Below are 14,622 nucleotides of genomic sequence, written 5' to 3'. Positions count from 1 at the left end.
TTCCGCCGACTTTGTTGAAGATTCTTCGCTGATGTAGAGAATTGCTATGGCGGCAGTTCTTCAGATGGGAGTAGGTAGAGTTTAGTAATGTTTCGTGTGACTATACCTGCTTGGGTGCGCACATCTACCGCACGAACCCGTTGAACGGCGCACGCATGGAGTTTGGTGAAGCGACTCAAGCGCCATTCATTTGGGGGATGTGGGTCGCCTTTGATAACGACCATATCTCCTTCGCGAACATTTTATTGGGGATGTATCCATTCAACCTTTGCCATTTTGTGGTGGGAGATACGTTTTCGGCATTTGGTTCTGGCAGTGATGTTAAAGGGGCTCCTCGAAGGAAATGTCCCGCAGTCAGGGCTAGTAAGTCACTTGGGTCCTGGGACATAGCAGAGAGAGGGCGAGAAATAAGCACTGCTTCGATTCGAATGAGGAGAGTGGTGAATTCTTCAAACGAAAACTTGTGATTTCTTGCTACCGTAGTGAAATGTGTCTTGAAGCTTCTGATTGCTTCTTCCCATAGGCCCCCCATGTGTGGAGAGTAATGAGGTATGTATTGCCAAGAGAGACCTTGTACCGCATATCTTTCAACGACATCTACAGCTGCTTCTTTGATAAATATTGCGAGCTCCCTTTGAATAGCTCGTTGAGCACCAATGAATGTCTTTTCATTATAAGACATTACTTTTTGGGGTAATCGCGTCGTCCATCGAAGTGAGGAAAGGCTGCTCTAAAGGGATCAGTTGTTAGGCTTGAGCAGGATTCGAGATGAATCGCCTTTGTAGAGAAACATACGAATACGCAAACGTTCGCTTTGTTGTGGGAAGAGTAAGTGGCATGTTCGGGGGGTAGAGGGGCCATTATTTGTGAACGCATTTGTTGTTTATGTATAGTGCACGTTTTGCAAGGAAATATACATTTTTTCACTTCTTGTTTGTGTCGGGAAATATAGTACTTCTGCTGTATCATGCGGTCATGAGTTGTTTTTCAGCATGTAGCAAAACCTTATGAAGGAAATCTAACAGCAGGGAGCAGAGCTTCGAGTCATCTGGGATTATTATTGGATAGCGTTCGGTATAACTCATATCGGCATTAGCTAAACGACCTTCAAGCCGCAGGATGCCATCATCTAGCATGAGATTTAGGGTCAGCAAGGAGCTTTTATTGCTGATGTGGTTTGAGGCTTCCAGTTGAGCGACATATATCGGCATTAGCTAAACGACCTTCAAGCCGCAGGATGCCATCATCTAGCATGGGTTTTAGGGCCAGCAAGGAGCTTTTATTGCTGATGTGGTTTGAGGCTTCCAGTTGAGTGATTTCTGCTGGGAAATGATGGCGTTGTGTTAAAATGATGTGCCTCATTTTTGCGCGGTACAATTCTCCGTGAGCGAAGACAATCAAATCGGGAACCGGGTGTTTTTGAGTGTGACGAATGAAACGGTACATATACGCTATTACTCTTAGAGAACGCGGGTATGATGAAAACCGCTCGAGTATTTCGCCGTGATTGATGGCATGAAAGGCCTTGATATGCTTCTTCTCCGGGGGGTTGGATTGGAAGGCGTGTATCTTGGCCAGGATGTATTTGGCTTAGAGAGCCAGTAGGGTCCATTTCACCATAACGAGCAGTCAACCAAATCTTGCGGCTTGCATCCTCGGGTTCCTAGGTCTGCGGGATTATCACCACTGGGTGCGTGGCGCCAAGTGTTGTTGCTTACGTTTTGAAGAATTTGGGTGATTCTGTTTGTCACATAGGTTTTCCATGTATGTGGGGGTTTTTCTTGCCAGGCCAACACGATGGAGGAATCTCAGTGTCAGCTCGTGGGGTGGCAACTTCAATTGAGATTGAGTTTGAGCTATTAATTTCGATAGTAACGCGGCTCCGCAGAGTGCAAGTCGTGGCAAAGCTAACTGTTTGCAGGAGTGCAACTTGGGTTTTTGCCACAAAGAGGTGCGTTGAGGCAGAGTTCTCATCGTGCTGCACTCTAGTGTACATACATGCGGTAAATGCTTTTTCGGATCACCAGAGAAATCGTGGATTTGGATGCATTTATCAGGGGAGAATCGGACCATCGAGGAACGTTTATACTGCTTATGGCTTGGAGACTTTTGGAAAGGTGTTCCACTTGTAAAATGATTCCGGACTTCTTCATCCCAGCCTGTTCCCTCTAACCAGAAATGTCGGAGGAGGATTTCGGCTAAGATCATTATTGGCGATAGCCATCCTGCCGGGTCAAAAAGTTCCGCTACGGCTGAGAGTATTTGCCGTTTTGTATTTGACTTAGAATCAGGAATTGGGTCGTATGAGTAAGAAAATGAGTCGGTTAATGCGTTCCATCTTATTCCTAGAGTTTTAGTGGAACTCGTGTCGTGGAATTTGAGGAATTCCGCATCTAAGGCATCAGAGTTTAGGATTACTTCGAGAATTTCTGTTCTGTTTGCAGTAATTTTTTTCAATGGAAAGCCCGCCGTTTTAAGAGCTTCGATAGTTTGAGTTATAGAGTAGAGTGTGGACTGTATTTCATGCCTGCCAGAGAGGACATCATCTACATAGGTTTCTCGTAGTATGATGTTTTTGGCGAGTGGGTATGTTTCTGCGCAATCCTGGGCGATTTGGCGGAGTGTGCGGATTGTGAGATATGAGCGCAGTTAACACCGAGAGTGGCGGTTTTAATTTAAATTCTTCTATCGGCTTGTGTAGGGCTTTTATAAAAAGAATTCTTTGAAAGTCTTGGTCTTCTTCCTTGACCAATATTTTGCGGTACATTTTCTCTATGTCGCCATTGAAAATGAACTTGTAGAGGCGCCAATTGAGAATTATTGACGTAAAGTCGTTTTGGAGAATTGGGCCTGTATATAGTACATCATCCAGAGAGTTTCCTGAATGCGACGTCTTAGAGGCATTGAATACGACACGGACTTTTGTCGTTTCGCTGTCGGGCTTGAGAACAGCGTGATGGGGCAGGTAAAACGAGAAGTATTTACCCTTTTCGATTATTTCCGTAGGAGGGTCGGGTTCCATGTGATAGTGTCCAAGGGCTAATGATTTAGGAAACCGGGCTTAAACGGCAGTTTTACACCATAGCATCCATCCTCCATTCTTGTGGTTGTGGTGATATAAAGGGCCTCACAAAATTAGTCTTCCTCGGTTCTGGAGGGAGTTTTTGGTATTTCTTCCCGTTCCAGAAGCGCTTGAGAAGGCTGCTGAGATCCGGTTCTGTTGCCTCACTGACTTGAGTGGTGAAGGTAGAAACTAGTTCCCGGACTGGTCCGCTGAGTACCCATCCGAATATCGTGTTTTTGCTATAAGGGTTTCTTGGGGGTTTCGTTGTAATCCTTCGAGTAGGATTTGTGGGATTATATCGCTGCCAATAACCGTATCGATTTTTGAGGGGGTCAGGCAGTTAGGGTCAGCGATTTGGAGGGAACGGAATGCATCTAAGCTGACTTTGGATAATTTATTTGTTGGGAGAAATTGAGTGAGGGGGGGAGAAAAATGGCAAAGAGTGATATCGCAAATTTTGTTGGACTTCTGCACTACCATCCGTCCCATACCCGAGATTTCGAAGTGTACATCTTTTGTGGGGAGGGCTAACTGTTTTTGGATTCGGGATGCCAAAAACGTTTTTCGAGAGCCTTGGTCAATAAGCGCACGAATTTTATGGTATTTCCACGTAATATATAGGGACGATTGCCGTGGGGAGTAGGGTTGTTTCGCAGCTCCCGGGGAAATGTGATGACATTGTGTTGGGAGTGGGATCCTGAGGTTCCTGCGCCGCTGCTTAGTTCGCTGCTTGAGCCAAATTTTCCTGAATTGAGGTCCTGACTTGGGCTACGGTTCTTAGGGGTCTTGAGGCGGTCGCTTGAGGTGCGTTTGGTTGGTGTTGAAAATGTAGGAGGGAGTGATGTCTTTTCTGGCAATAAACGCATAAAAATTTGCTCTGACAATCGGTCTTTAGGTTGGAGTATAACAACAATTCTCTCAATAATTATTGTCTCTTAAAAATTTGACCGTGAGTGCTTTAAATTTTAGGCAAAACTTCATTGCATGGTTCGAATTACACAGCTTACAGGAGACTTGCTGTGGTTCTGTGTGGAAGTTATTCGTTCTGTTGCTGTTTGAGAATGTGGAGTTACGGGTAGACTTATTTGTGGACCTAGTGAAAAGTTTGAAGGAATAAGAAGACGTTGCAAGTTAAAGGTTGCGATTTAAATCTTCCACTTTATTGAATAAATTCTTGTCTTTTATACTAATTTGCTTAACCTATACATTAATAAATATCTAAATACTAATAACTAAAAATAAGTACATAGGGAATGGAGAATGCATACATGTCTGTTTGTATACGGTCTTTGTGTACATGTATTTTTGTATGCATAACTCCATACATGTAGTTTTGTACATTTAGCAGCGTCAGCAGATCAGTTTGAGTGTTTCGGTATTTTCCCAAAAGAGGCTTGTATGTTAGTATGTATAATTACAATGCGTTGTATGTTTATATGTATAATTGATTACCTGTGAATGGATATAGAGGTCTCATGTTCGGCATTCCATATCGTCTGGGTTAGTTCAATAATTTATGTTGAGAAAAATATTGTAATATGATTATTACTAAAATATATTTGGAATTTATACAGCGTAATACCGCAAGTGTGTTACAGTCGTTGTGAGGTATAATGGTACCTTACAGTGGGTATGACGTATAATGCTACACTAGGAGTGAAAGTAGGTGTAGATGTTTTCGGTTTACCCGCCCGTAAGTATGGAGTTTCTCTACTACTTCATATCTGGATGTCAGAAATTTGTCCATATCTGTCCAAAGGGGTAACTCTTTTCGGGAAATAAGAGACCGTTCCCATAGAGAGAGAATTTCAGGGGAAAGTTTCGACGAGCATATATACACAAGGATGGGGTCCCAATTAGAGGTTGGGATACCTTGTGCGGCCTGGGTGCATAAACAGTTATTTATTGTAGTTTGCAGTTTTTGTGTCTGCTCACCATTTTCAGAGTATATTTGCTGAAGACTGAAGAGGGTCTTCAGCCGATTATCAGCCAATATTCTTCGGTTTTCGTACCGAGCTTTGAGGGCGTCCCATGCTAGTTGGAAGCTGTCATCTGTTAGGGGGTATTGGTTTTCAAGTTGGCCTGCCTGACCTCTTGTTTTTTGTCGCGGGTGATACAGTTTTTGAGCTTGAGTTGAGCAAATATATCCCTGAATGCCGGCCAATCTTCGTAATATTTCAGTATCACCGTAAAATATTTCAGTATCACAGGGTGGTACTTTGAGGTATACTTGTGATGAGTTATAAGTATTTGTGGGGGACTAGGTTGAGATACTTGAAGGGAGGGTCTCAACAATTGCATGGCGTCCATAAAATGCGACATGCAACTTTCGTAGCCTTCAGAGCACTTTTGATATTTTTGCTCTATTGAGTCGATGGACTCCTTATGGAATGAGGAAAGGGATACATTTTTATAGGAATCTACGAGTGATTCCCATAGTCGTTGGAGTTGTTGAGTTTTTTTTTAGGAGAGATACTGTTTGGTCACCTATCAGGGTTGCAGACCATTTAGAGTAAAAAGCCCTCATCTTATTACTTTCGAAAATGAAAGGCTTGTATCTGATCCGCTTGCGGGGAGAGATTCATTTTTATTTTCCAGTCCCATTTTTCCGCCTTGAGTAATACACGAAATATAATTTATTGGAAAGAGGTAAAAAAATAAATTGTGTATTGGGCGGGGAGTTCACAAATTTATTTTTGATATTTTGACTGTGACTGTGAATAATTTCTCTTTTGCTACACTGCACTACTATAACACCCCTTATGTATCTAACAACAGTGATTGATTTGAGACTGAGCACTGTGGGTGGCGCTTACGTATATGAGTACGAAAAACGGCAGAAAAATTAGACTGGCCCTTTTTTATATATTATTCAACCCGAAAATATTATTTGAGAAAATATTTTAACGAATGTGTACCCCAGCCGGGCTGGCGAAAATCCTTGGGCTGAACCCTCCACGAGGGTACCGGCTGGTAATAGTCACTACTGTACCCCGCTAGGGGAGTGCTAGCCTTAGCTCCTCAATAGCTCTGGCATATGGTAGTGGCTCTTGAACGTGGCCTCAAGGTGGAGGCCGGTGGTGTTATGCGTTGCCGTGCCGATGGTCAACCTGGTTGGGGGCCCCCTCAAATATCTCACTAGCTAACGGAGCCCTCTGGGAACCAAGCCACACCTAGTTGTAATTTAGGACTTACCCCAGGTACAGCGATCTCTGCCTGGGGTGGACGACCTTGTTCTCCGCAAATCGTGGGATTATAAAAACAAAAACAAAAACAATTGTAACGAGGCCGGAACTCATAAAAAGCCGGAAGGGGAAAGACTCATCAAACTGGGAGCTCGTGCGATGCAGGGCCCCTCCACCGGCCGCGGCGCGGCTATTGCGGGTGGTGCGAAAAGACTTCAGGCGGCGCCGGAGTCTTTCACATCGCCCATCGATTCCTCTAGGGGAGCTTTGTGGGCGACGACTGGACCCGCTGCCTCTGTTAGTAATCTTCTCGGTAGGCAGTTTGCTACCAGGGAAGCTGCTAGCACGGGGGAGCGGCTCGACCGCCTGCCTCCGGCTACGCCAACGGCGTACACCCAGGAGAAGGATAGGCCACCTCCCTCACAGATGTGCAGTAGGTATAGGCAGGTGGCTATACGAATCCTGAAAAGGATGGCAAACGTCCCTAATTTGCTCTCTATGGCGTTGCCTGGGGATGTTGATGAGTTAGGGGCGGAAATCGAGTGGGCGAATTCTATAGTGCCCAATTTTAAGAAGTCTACTCCGGTGAAGGAACAGGCCTCCTGTAAGCGCAACCGTTCAATGGAGGTTGGCAGAACGCTCCCAAAAGGTTTAGAGTCAAAGGCCCCTCATTCGCTGATGTTGCTAAAAGTATCATCCTTGTGGATGTCTGTGAATGTAATCCTGAGAAGGAGCAGGTCTTCAAAGACAAATGGGACTGGATAAGGACCTAAATGGCCAATTTTGCAGTCGCCTTGGTAAGGGAGAACCCTGGGTTGGTACCAGGGGCAAGTTAAGTTGGTGGGCTGCGATGATCAGAGGTCAGCCGACTTATATAAAAAGACGGTGGCTAGGTTGGGTGAGTTCTACCCTGGTACGATGCTCAGGGCTGTAGAATTTACGGACATCCCATCTAGGCAGAGAGCTAGGGTCTGGATTCCATCGAAGTCGGATGATCCAGAGGGAGTCCTTGAGGTCATAAGGACTTTCAACCCGGAGCTACCTTGCTCTGGGCAAAGAGTTCTGCAGTTGGAGCATAGCACCAGGGCGACGCGTTTGGCGATACTCCTGCTCTACAAGGAGTCACTCCCTTTTTTGGAGCGCGCGGATGGCGCTATTAAATTTGGTTTTGACACGGTGAAGATCAATGATTTAAAGGCGGCCTATGATCCGGAGTTGGAGATAGAGCCTGAAAAAGTGGAGAGCGAGGAGGAGGAGGATGCAAAACCTAACAGGGTCAGTCCGACGGATGACGCGCTGGGAGGGGACGCGTCTTCGCTCTCCTCGCAAACGATGAACAGACTCAGTGGTTACACTGGAGAGGAGCCAATGTCTGATGAAGACGGCGATTCGACAGTGGTGGAGGTGGTCGGTGCTCAGCTTAGTGCGAGTCCTACCAACAAACCTCCACCACTGTAAAGCAGAATCTGCTGCGCTGCTGCTCCAGTTTTTCAGTGCGGTGGCTGACATAGCCCTTATCCAGGAGCATTGGATAGCAGGGCACAAGATATGCGGGCTGAAGGCAGCAGGATTGACGTTGGTAAGTGGTGCCACTTGTGGGAAACCGAGAGCTTGCATCTTGGTAAGATCTAATATAAATTTTCTTTTTCTTCCCCAGTTTAGCGACGAAGATGCTACAAATTTGATGTTGACGGTCGGTGGTACGGATGTTACACTGTCGTATTTCTACTTCCCCCATGATTTGTCGGATCTAACGGAGTTAGTCTGTAAGATAGCTCGGGAGGCGAAGGATCCACTATTACTAGCGGGAGATGCCAATGCGCACCACGATGCTTGGGGCAGCGAAGAAACGAACGAGAGCGGTGAGTCACTCTTTGATTTTGTTATTTATCATAAGGGTTCGGTACCCACGTTTATTAATAGGAGCAGACAGGAGGTTCTGGACGTCATCCTGATCTCGGGCAGCGGGGAATCCTTGATAAAAAAAAACTGGATGGTGCTTGAAGACCACTCATTTCGGATCATAGATTTGTTCGCATCGACCTTGGCGGGGCGGCGCTCAGAACTGGCTGGCACAGAAATCTAAAAACGCTAATTGGCGTATCTATAGTGAGGACTTTCAAAAGAGGCTCTAAAGATCTATTGTTCATATTCCCCAGAACTCTGCAGTGCTGGATAATATGGTTCACTTATATACGAAGGCTTGCGGCAGGCTCTTAATAAGGCCTGCCCTAGGAAGAAATCTAGGGTTAAAACCAAGCCACCATGGTGGAACGCGGACCTAGAAAATCTGCGCAAGGCTTGTCGGAAAGCATTCAATTTTGCTAAAGCCTCCAGCGAGGCTGAAAAGTGGAATGCATACAAAATGATGCTCAGGGATTATAAGAAACTGCTAAGGTCGTCGAAGAGGACCTCCTCGCGGAAGTTTTGTAGCGAAATGGAGACGGTGTCTAATGGATCCAGGCTCAGATAGGTGCTCTCTGGTGCTCCAGAAAGTGTCACTGGATGCCTGCAAGGATCTGATGGGACATAGACGGATTCGGCAGAGAGATCCCTACGCCTGCTCCTTAGTACGCACTTTTCGGGCGCTAGTGATGAAGAAATGAACTGAAGGGAAACTCATACTGGCGAACCGTTTGAGGGGAAGTTCATTACTATGGGTAAAGTTAAAGGGGCTATAATGTCGTTCAAGCCCTTCAAAGCACCATGGCCGGATGGATTGGCCCCGGTACAACTCCAGCAAACAATCAAGCTGAGCTCTTAGTGGTTGTATAACATCTGCAAAGGAGTTTGTGCTCTTAACCATATTCCACGGGGTTGGAACGATTCAAGGGTCACCTTTATACCAAGAGCTGGAAGGACTGGTCACGCGGCCCCTAAAGACTTCAGACCGATATGTCTGACATTCTTCCAGCTGAAGCCACTCGAGAGGTTAATGGACTCCACATTAAGGGAGTCCTTGGAGAGAAAGTTGTCTACATCCCAGCATGCGTATATGAAAGGTAAGTCCACGGAGACAGCCCTGCATGCAGTTGTCTCCCAGATCAAGAAATCCTTGGCGTTCAAGGAATTCACACTCATAGCTTTCCTCGACATTGAGGGAGCTTTTAACAACGTTACGCCCTCTGCGATAACTGATGCACTAACCGGCTTGGGCCGATTCGGGGCTAGTGAAACTTGTTCAGCAGTTGCTGTTGCGAAGAAAGGTTCCCGCCGACCTATGGGGATACTTTCTCCACTTCTATGGGTTGCCACACTTTATGAGCTCTTGGTTCTTCTTGTGAAGGACGGACGCAGCAAGCTAATCGCATATGCAGTTGACCCCGCGCTGTTAGTCAGCGGGGAGTTTCCGCAGACACTATGCGATCAAATGCAAACTAAGCTGAGATTGGTGGAGGACATGACCAGAAGTAAAGCTCTATCGGTCAATTCAGCCAAAACTGAACTGGTTTTGTTCACTAGGAAATATAAGATTCCTGTGTTGCAGCTGCCGGTGCTAGCGGGTGCGACCCTGACGCTTGAGGACTCTGCCAAATACCTAGGGGTAATTTTGGACAGGAAATTATCCTGGAGAGAAAACGCTCAGGAGTGTGTGACGAAATCAACGGTGGTACTGTACAGCTATAGGGGAGCTGTTGCACGAAGATGGGGACTATCATCGGATATTACCCTGTGGCTCTACACTGCTGTGGTTAGGCCAATCCTTCTATACGGGGCTTTGGTCTGGTGGACGAGCTTAGATACAAAATCGAACCTACGAGTATTCCAGAAGGTACAAAGAAGTGCTCGAGTCTGCGTGGCGGGCGCTCTACACACCACCCCTGGGGAGGCGCTGGATACCCTTTTTAATGTGTTGCCAATAGATTTAATGGCCAAGCAATGTGCGGCCTTTTCTGCTCTACGGCTGCGAGAGTTATCCGGCTGGAGAGATAATGTGGTTGGCCATGCCGCCATCCATAAGAATTTGGATTCGCCTTCGTCGGACTATTGCGCTCCGACTGCATTTTTCGATATGAAGAACGAAGTTGTTATCCCAGATAGGGATTATTGGTCGAAGGAGCCGCCGGACCTGAACGATAGGCTGCAGATTTATACTGACGGCTCCAAACTGGATAAATATGTGGGCAGCCGGGTATTTGCACCTCAACTAGGGTGGAACATATCCTTAAGCCACCCGATCATTGCAGCGTCTTCCAGGCGGAGGTGGCTGCTATAAATGAGGCCGTTGATCACTTGAGGAATGCTGTTCACGGTTATAATAAAATTTGTATTTACTCTGACAGCCAGGCTGCACTAAAAGCGCTTGGATGGGTCACATGTAAGTCCAGGACAGTGGATAAGTCCCGCAAATCTCTTAACGAAATCGCTGAGCAAATTTCCCTCAGTCTTGTATAGGTGCCTGGACACTCGGACACTCGGAAATATCGGGCAATGAGATGGTTGACGAACTTGTAAGAGGGGGCACATCAGTTCTGCTTTCGTCGTCCTGGAAGTGATTGAGCATGCCACCCGCTACCTGTAAGCTCACTTTGAAAGGCATTTTCCTTAGGAAAGCGGATGTGAGATGGAGCGATCTCGTATCCTGCTACCACACTAAGCTCGTGTGGCCTGAATGGGACGCGAGACGAACAAGAAGTCTCCTTCTTCTTAGAAGGGGGACATATCTCTGGTTGTTGGACTTATAAACGGCCACATAGCAATCGGGAAGCATGCACAACGGCTGGATTACCACAGGAGCTGCAAAGACGAAGAAGAGATAGAAACACTCAAGCATTTTCTGTGCGACTGTCCTGCGCTTTGGTGCAAGAGGAAGGAATCTCTGGGATCTTCCTTCTTTGACGACCTGGCTAAGTTGGAACCTAAGAAATTCCTGACATTTGCTGAATCGACCTGTTTGTTTGAGTAGGGGAGAGATCCACGTGGTGTCACAAAGGGACCTTTGGGCCTAAGTGCACTGGTGCTCGCACAAGTGGCCACTCTAACCTAACCTGTACTCGAGCTGGAGACTACTATTAAATTGTTAATATGAGTAAATATTTTATATTTAGGGTTTTATTGGGTCACTCTAGTAATGGTGTTTTATTATACCTTTCCCTGATGAAGGGCTTTTGTACAATGCAAGTAGATATTTAAGAAGTAAATATCTATTTAAAAAATGTGTATATATTCAAATAAAGGTAAGTATTTATGGAATGTATATACATAATTAAAAAAGGGTAAGTATATTACAAATTGAAGGTATGTAAGTATTAAAATGTAAGTATTGTATATATTAATATTTGTGTACATATATATGTTGGTCCTGGTACTTGATGGAATGTAATTAATGCCTTCAACAGTGAGTATGTGTATATATATTTTTTTCTTTCACTTTTTTGACACTTCTCTTATTTTGTAAATTTTTCTTTTACCTTTTCAGCAATAACGCACAATTTTGTTTTGCCGATATAACATTCGGTTTTTTTTTGTAATTCTAAGTACATTCAAACCAACTAGTTGTATACTAGAAGAACACTAGTTTGCCAAAAATATAAACTAGTTAGAGCTCTGTCTTTTTTTTATATTAGCAACTGGCATTTTTAACACGGTGATATCCTACGAAATATCAATTACCAGTCTCTGCATCAGCACTATACTAGTTTGCCAAAAATATAAACTAGTTAGAGCTTTGTCTTTTTTTTTCATATTAGCAACTGGCATTTTTAACACGGTGGGGACCTACGAAATATAAATTCTTTCATATTAGCAACTGACATTTTTAACACGGTGATGCCCTCGAAATATAAATTGCCAGTCTGTGTATCAGCACCATACGGACAGACGGACATGGCTAAATCAGCTCAACACGTCATCCTGATCATTTCAGTGTACTTATTGGTGGGTTTATTTCTTGTCATTTAAGGTCCTTTAAGGAGTTTCATGATAAACTTTATATACCATTTTATTTTCATGAACGGTATAATTCTCAAAACCATATCCATTGAGAGTGCATCAGATTATACCCTACAGTCAAACCAACTAGTTTTATACTAGAAGAGTACTAGTTTGCTAAAAATATAAACTAGTTAGAGCTCTGTCTTTTTTTTCATATTAGCAACTGGCATTTTTAACACGGTGATATCCTACGAAATATCAATTGCCAGTCTCTGCATTAGCATCATACGGACAGACGGACATGGCTAAATCAACCCAACTGGTCATCCTGACCATTTCAGTGTATTGTGGGTCTATCTTTTCTCCTTTAAGGTCCTTTAAATATGTTTATAACTTCACTAACACAGCACTGTATTTATAACAAATAAGGAAGGCTAAGTTCGGGTGTAACCGAACATTACATACTCAGCTGAGAGCTTTGGAGACAAAATAAGGGAAAATCACCATTTAGCAAAATGAACCTAGGGTAAGACTGCAATGTGTTTGGGTGACATGGGTTTGAAATGGAAGGTATTAGAGAGTAGCGTCGGGTACCGCTGATTTATTTATATATGTCATACCACGAACAGTATTCCTTCCGAGATTCCAAGGGCTTTTGATTTCGCCCTGCAGAGCTTTTTAATTTTCTTCTACTTAATATGGTAGGTGTCACACCCATTTTACAAAGTTTTTTCTAAAGTTATATTTTGCGTCAATAAACCAATCCAATTACCATGTTTCATCTCTTTTTTCATATTTGGTACAGAATTATGGCATTTTTTTATTTTTCGTAATTTTCGATATGGCCAGAGCGATTCTCTTGCATGCGGGTCAAGCAGCTCACTACTGCCGGTCGCTTGCGGCCAAGTATCCTCTGGGTAGCCGCTAAACACCCGTTTAGCGGTGAGCTAATGTGAGAAGGCGACAACCTGGCTAGGCCACTCTGACATAATCGGTTTAAGGGCTAGCAGGGGGAGATCGCATCGGCAGCGTCTGTACACCTCTAGGGGCAGCTGCAAGCGGGCTTCTGTCTTGGAGCAAGCGGCTCGCTATATAAACGTGCCAAGTAATATTTTTCACCCCCGATGAGCGGGTTATGCGCTGGGCTTGGGACCCGCCACGTAAAACCATACTCCAATGAAATATAACAACAAGCCTAGGATAAATACACTCTTTATTGATTACAACCATGGCAAACTTTTGAAGGACAATGAATTGAGGGCATGCACCTGGAACGTCCGCTCCCTGAATGGGATTGGTGCAGATGCCCGGCTGGTTGATGTCCTCGTCAAAGCAAAATCTGACATCACCGCCATCCAAGAAATGTGTTGGACGAAGCAAGGAAGAAAGAAGATCAAAAATTGTGACATATATTGGAGTGGCCATGCGAATAAGCGCAGTTTCGGCGTCGGATTCGTGGTGAGAGAGAGACTTTGTCGCCAAGTGCTGGCGTTCACGCCTGTGGACGAGCGTCTCGCCGCTATCCGAATAAAAGCAAAATTTTTTAATATATCATTCATCTGCGCCCATGCGCCGACAGAGGAGAAAGACGATGAGGTGAAAGACACTTTTTATGAACAATTAGAACGCACATACGAGCGCTGCACCCGTCATGATATAAAAGTCGTGCTTGGCGACTTTAACGCCAGGGTGGGCAAAGAAGGTGTTTTTGGCCCTACAGTCGGAAAGTTCAGCCTACACAATGAAACTTCTCCTAACGGACTGAGACTGATTGACTTTGCCGGTGCTCGAAACATGGTAATATCCAGCACGAGGTTCATGCATAAAAAGATACATCAAGCTACATGGCTGTCTCCTGATCGAAATACTCGCAATCAGATCGATCACGTTGTGATAGACGGACGGCATGCCTCCAGTGTTTTAGATGTGCGCACGATCCGAGGACCTAACATCGATTCGGACCATTATCTCGTTGCAGCCAAAATACGCACCCGCCTCAACGCGGCTAAAAACAAGGAACAAAAAACACAAGGAAAGCTAGACGTCGAAAAGCTTCAATCACAACAGACTGCCAATGATTTCGCAACTCGACTCTCACACCTGCTCTCTGAGGGCACAACTCACAATACAGGAGCAAGACCACGAAAAAACAACTGGTATGATGAAGAATGCCGCGTTGCAACCGAAAGAAAAGACGCTGCCGACAGGGCTACGTGAAAAGCGAGCGCGACAAGAGGAGTGTGTGAACGCTATCGTGAGTTAACAAGGGAAGCGAGACGCCTTTTCAGGAAGAAAAAAAGCAGAAGCAGAAAGGCGTGAGTGCGAGGAGCTTGAGCTGCTAGCCACCAGGAATAACGCCCGAAAATTCTACCAAAAAATACGGCGACAGACGGAAGGTTATAAGACCGGGGCAAACTCCTGTAGGAATGAAAACGGCGACCTTGTAACTGATGTCCAGAGAGTACTTAGATTATGGTGGGAACACTTCTCTGCTCTCCT

Source organism: Eurosta solidaginis, chromosome X, assembly GCF_040869045.1.
Source record: "Eurosta solidaginis isolate ZX-2024a chromosome X, ASM4086904v1, whole genome shotgun sequence".
Lineage (NCBI taxonomy): Eukaryota > Metazoa > Arthropoda > Insecta > Diptera > Tephritidae > Eurosta > Eurosta solidaginis.
This window is presented reverse-complemented; position numbering follows the sequence as displayed.